Raw genomic sequence first — 5987 nt, 5'->3', positions numbered from 1 at the left:
TGACCTGAGCCAAAGGCAGAGGCTTTAACCCACTGAGCCACCCAGGCGCCCCCAAGATTTACATTTTAAACATTCACTTATTTCCTGTCTCCACTGATTGTGGTTGGAAATCTTGGCATCAACTTTGACACCAGGAAAGCATGATTTACAGTATCAGTACTACCAGCTGCCATGAGCTTGAAACTGGTACTACAAGAGTGGCTGCTATTTAGAATAGAATGAGCAAAGGAAACAGAACAAAAAGTATAATGTGAGTGAATATTTGAAACTAAAGAGAGAGAAGAAGCCATATCAAGGAAGGTAGGAAATGCAGAGACAGAGGAATAGATTGAAGGTGCTGCAGATGGGAGCCGGTCACGGAGAGAGAGGGACACAGGTGATACACACAAGAAGAACACCTTCCCAGTGCCTTTGGCTGGGATTCGAGAGAGGCTGATTGTGAGTTCTTTGGAACCAACAAGGCTTAAAGCCTGAGTTTTAAAGGTCAGTGGGTTTGGCTGGGATAGAGCTCTAAGGGTGCTGCCCTCCTCCTAGAGAGAAGGTAGGCAAACAACCTCGGGCAGATGGTGGAGTGGAAACAAAGATCTGAAGAATGCCTGGGGTTCACAATGGGGAGATTATCCCCTCTTTGTGGAGCTCTTCCCTGAGATGTGGTGTTGAGGAAGATGACTCTCCAAGGACAACCTCTCTGAAGGCAGATGCTTAACTGACTGAGCCACCCAGATGTCCTCCAGGAAGAATTTTTAAAAAACAAAATGAACAAGGAAAAATAAAGAGAGAGAGACAAACCAAGAAACAAACTATACAGAGCCAATTGATGGTGACCAGAGTGGAGGTTAGTGGGGGAGAAGGGGGGAATAGGCAATGGGACTAAAGAGTACACTTATCACTATGAGCACTGAGTGATGTATAGAATTGCTGAACTGCTCACTCTATTGTACACCTGACACTCTGTGCTAACTATGCTGGAATTTAAATAAAATTTGCTAACTCTGCTGGAATTTAAATAAACACAAAAAAAGTGGGGCATAAAAAAATAAAAAATAAACACAGAATCACTTATCTGTGGTAAACAACACAAAGCCATGGACACTGGCTGCCTAACCTGCTTATACCAAGTCCCACACTCTTGTACTCTGGTGGCACTTCCTTTCTCTGTAAAGCTTGTCTGAATCCCACTGCAGCAGGCCCTTTCTTCAGAATACCAGCACAAACCACTGCCCACACCATGTCTCCTAATCAGAGAGTTCTACAGGGCCCCAGTTCGAGTGGAAATAGTATCAGGTCTCATTTAACAAGAAGACCAGAACACACCTAGTTAAAACTCACCATCTTCTGGCCAAGGACCAAACACTGGCCACACAGGCAAGGAGAACTGCAGATAACTGGCCCAAAGGAAAAAAGCAACCAAAACACAACATCAGAGTGCACGTAGCACAAACTAGAGCCATTCCCTGAAGTTCCAGGCCCGGACACCATATGCCCTCCTCTTCATAAAGCCATTACTCTCAGGAAAAGAAAACATCATGAGCTTTTCTAACACAGAGAAAAATACAGAGACTTAGACAAAATGCCAAGACAGAGGAATTCATCCCAAATGAAAGAACGAGATAAGGTCACAGCCACAGATCTAAGAAAAACCTATATAAGTAACATACCTGATGGAGAATTTAAAGGAATAAACATGAGGATACTCTCTGAGTTTGAGAAAAGCTTGAAGACATCAGGGAGGCCCTTACAACAGAAATAAAAGAGTTTTAAAAAAATTCAGTCAGAGATGAAGAATGTAGTAACTGAGACTGGAAACAGACTATGTAATGACCACGAGGACAGAAGAATCAAAGGAATGAATAAATAATATGGAGGATAAAATAATGGTAAATTAATGAAGAATTATTATGGAACACGAGAATAGACTTAGATAACTCAGTGACTCCATCAAACATAGTAACATTCGTATTATAGGAGTCACAGAAAAAGGAGAGTAAAGGGGGCAAAAAATTAATTTGAGGAAATCATAGCTGAAAACTTCTCTAATCTGGTGAGAGAACACATCCAGATCCAGGAGCGCAGAGAACTCCCATCAAAATCAATAGCTCAACCCCAAGACATATTATAATTTAATTTGAAAAATATAGTGATAAAGAAAAAAATCTTAAAAGTAGCAAGACAAAAGAATTTCCCTTACAAGGGAAAATCCATTAAGCTAGTTGTACATCTCTCACAAGAAATTTGGCAAGCCAGAAGGGACTGACATATTATATTCATGATAAATAGGAAAAATATGCAGCTAAAACATTTTATCCAAGAAAGTTATTATTCAGAATAGAAGGAAAGATAAAGAGTTTCCAAGACAAACAAAAACTGAAGGAGTTAATGACCACTAAACCAGCCCTGCAAGAAGTATTAAAGGGAAACTCTGAGTGGGAATGGATATAAAAACAAGACCTCTCCATCTCTGCCTACAAGAGACTCATTCCAGACCTAAAGACACCTGAAGATTGAAAGTCAGGGGGCAAAGAAACATCCATCATACAAATGATCATCAAAAGAAAGCCAGAGGGGACACCTGGGTGGCTCAGTTGGTTAAGCAGCTGCCTTCAGCTCAGGTCATGATCCCAGCGTCCTGGGATCGAGTCCCACATCAGGCTCCTTGCTCCGCAGGGAGCCTGCTTCTCCCTCTGACTCTGCCTTCCACTCTGTCTGCCTGTGCTTGCTCTCACTCTCTCTCTCTTACAAATAAATAAATAAAATCTTTTAAAAAATGTTAAAAAAAAAGAAAGCCAGAGTAACAATATTTCTATCAGACAAACTAGACTATAAACCAAAGACTACAACAAAAGTTGAAGAAGGGCACTATATAATAATAAAGAGGACAATCCAACAAGAAGATCTAACAATTGTACATATTTATGTGCCCAACATAGGAGCACTAAAATATATAAAATAATTAATAACAAGCATAAGGAAACTTATTGGTAATAATACAATTAGTCTAGGGAATTTTACACTCCACTTATATCAATGGAGAGATCATCAAAACAGAAAATCAGCAAGGAAACAGTGGCTTTGAATGACACATTGGATCAGATAGACTTAACAAATATATGCAGAACATTTCATCCTAAAGCAGCAGGACACACATTCTTTTTACATGTACATAGGATATTCTCCAGAACAGATCACATATAGGTCACAAATCAGGCCTCATAAGTACAAAAAGATTGAGATCATACCATGCATATTTTCTTTAAAAAAATAGTTTTAAAAATTTATTTGAGAGAGATAGAGAGAACAAGAAGACCCTGCCCTGAGCACAGAGCCCAACATGGGATTCCATCTCATGACACTGAGATCACCACCTGCACAAAAACCAAGAGTTGAGCACTTAACTGATTATTCCACCCAGGTGCCCAATACCATGCATATTTTCTGAACACAATGCTATGAAACTTGAAATCAACCACAGGAAAAAATTTGGAAAGACCACAAATATATGGGGACACCTGGGTGACTCAGTTGGTTAAGCAGCTGCCTTCGGCTCGGGTCATGATCCCAGCGTCCTGGGATAGAGTCCCACATCGGGCTCCTTGCTCAGCAGGGAGCCTGCTTCTCCCTCTGCCTCTGACTGCCATTCTGTCTGCCTGTGCTTGCTCTCTCCCCCTCTCTCACTCTGATAAATAAATAAAATCTTTAAAAGAAAAAAAGACCACAAATATATGGAGGTTAAACAATAAATGGGTCAACCAGGAAATCAAAGAAGAAATTTTTAAAAAACACATGGAAAAAAATAAATAAATAAAAATTAAAAAACACATGGCAACACATGAAAATGAAAACACAATGGTACAAAATCTATGGGATGCAGGAAAACTGGTCTTAAGAGGGAAGTACATAGCAACATAGGCTTACCTTAAGAAGCGAGAAAAATCTCAAATAACCTAATCTTACACCTAAAGGAGCTGGAAAATGAGCAACAAACAAAACCTAAAGCCAGAAAAATGGAAATTATAAAGATTAGAGCAGAAATAAATAATATAGAAACTAAACAAAAAAACAAAAAAAAACAATCCATGAAACTGGGCATTGGTTCTTTGAAAAAAAATTAATAACATTGATAAACCCTTAGCCAAATTTATTGAAAAGAAAAGAGAAAAGATCCAAATAATTAAAATCACCAATGAAAATGGAGAAATAATAACCAACACCACAGAAAGATAAACAATTATAAGAGAATATTATGAAAAACTATATGTCAACAAACTGGACAACCTGGAAGAAATGAACTCCTACAAACATATAAATCACCAAAACTGAAAGAGGAAAACATAGAAAACTTGAACAGACTGATAAACAGCAACAAAATTGAATCAGCAGTAAAAACAAAAATCTCCCAATGAACAAAAGTCCAGGGCCAGAGGTTTCATAAGTAATTCTACAAGACATTTAAAGAAGAGTTAAATACCTATTCTTCTCAAACTATTCCAAAAATAGAAAAAGGAGGGAAACTTCCAAATTCATTCTCTGAGGCCAGCATTACCTTGATACCAAAACAGGTAAAAACTGTAGTAAATAAGAGAACTACAGGCCAATATTTCTGATGAAACTGGATGCAAAATTTCTCAGTAAAATATGAGTAAACGGATTCCAATGACACATATTTTAAAAAATCACACACCAGGAACAAGTGGGATTTATTCTTTGGCTGCATGGCGGTTCAATAATCACAAATTAACCAACATGATATATCACATTAATAAAAGACAAGAACCATATGATCCTTTCAATAGATGCAGTAAAAGTATCTGACAAAGTATAGCTTCCATTCATAATAGACACCCTCAACAAAGTAGGGATAGAGGGAACATACTTCAACATAATAAAGGCCGTCTATGAAAAACTCACACCCAGTATCATCCTCAATGGGGAAAAACTGAGAGCTTTTCTTCTACCATCAGGAACCAGACAGGGATGTCCACCTTCACCACTGGTATTTAATATAGTACTAGAAGTCCTAACCTCAGCAATCAGAAAACACAAAGAAATAAAAGGCATGCAGATCGACCGGGTAAAAGTCAAACTTTCCCTGTCTGCAGATGACATGAAAGTCTATATAGAAAACCCAAAGACTCCACCAGAAAAATTGCTAGAACTGATACACAGATTCAGTAAAGTCACAGGATATAAATTCAATGTACAGAAATCTGTTGCATTTCTATACACCCATAGTGAAGCAGCAGAAAGAGATACCAAGTAATCAATTCTATTTACAATTGCACCAAAAACCATAAAGTACCTAGGAATAAACGATCTGTATTCTGAAAACTATAGAACACTTACAAAAGAAATTGAAGAGGACACAAAGAAATGGAAAAACATTTCATGCTCATGGATTAGAAGAACAAATATTGTTAAATGTCCATATTACCCAAAGCAATCTACAGATTTAATGCGATCCGTGTCAAAATACCAGCAACATTTTTCATAGAGCTAGAACAAACAATCCTAAAATTTGTATGGAACCACAAAAGGAGAAAACAAAGGAAAAACAGGAGAAAAGGAGAAACAAAGCTGGAGACATCACAGTTCCAGATTTTAATCTATATTACATAGCTGTAGTGATCAAGACAGTATGGCACTGGCACAAAAGTAAACACATATATCAACAGAGCAGAATTGAAAACTCAGAAATGAATCCACAACTATATGGTCAATTAATCTTGGATAAGGTAAGAAAGAATATCCACTGGAAAAAAGAGGGTGTCTTCAACAAATGGTGCAAGGAAAACTGGACAGCAACATGCAGAAGAATGAAACTGGACCACTTTCCTATACCATACAGAAAAGTGAACTCAGAATGGATTAAAATAATAGTACAGACAAAAGGCTGATATCCAGGATCTATGAAGAACTCCTCAAACTCAACACACACAAAATAGATAATCATGTCAAAAAAATGGGCAGAAGACATGAACAGACACTTCTCC

Source organism: Mustela nigripes, chromosome 1 (genome assembly GCF_022355385.1).
Source record: "Mustela nigripes isolate SB6536 chromosome 1, MUSNIG.SB6536, whole genome shotgun sequence".
Classification (NCBI taxonomy): Eukaryota; Metazoa; Chordata; class Mammalia; order Carnivora; family Mustelidae; genus Mustela; species Mustela nigripes.
Note: the sequence above shows the minus strand (reverse complement) of the source record.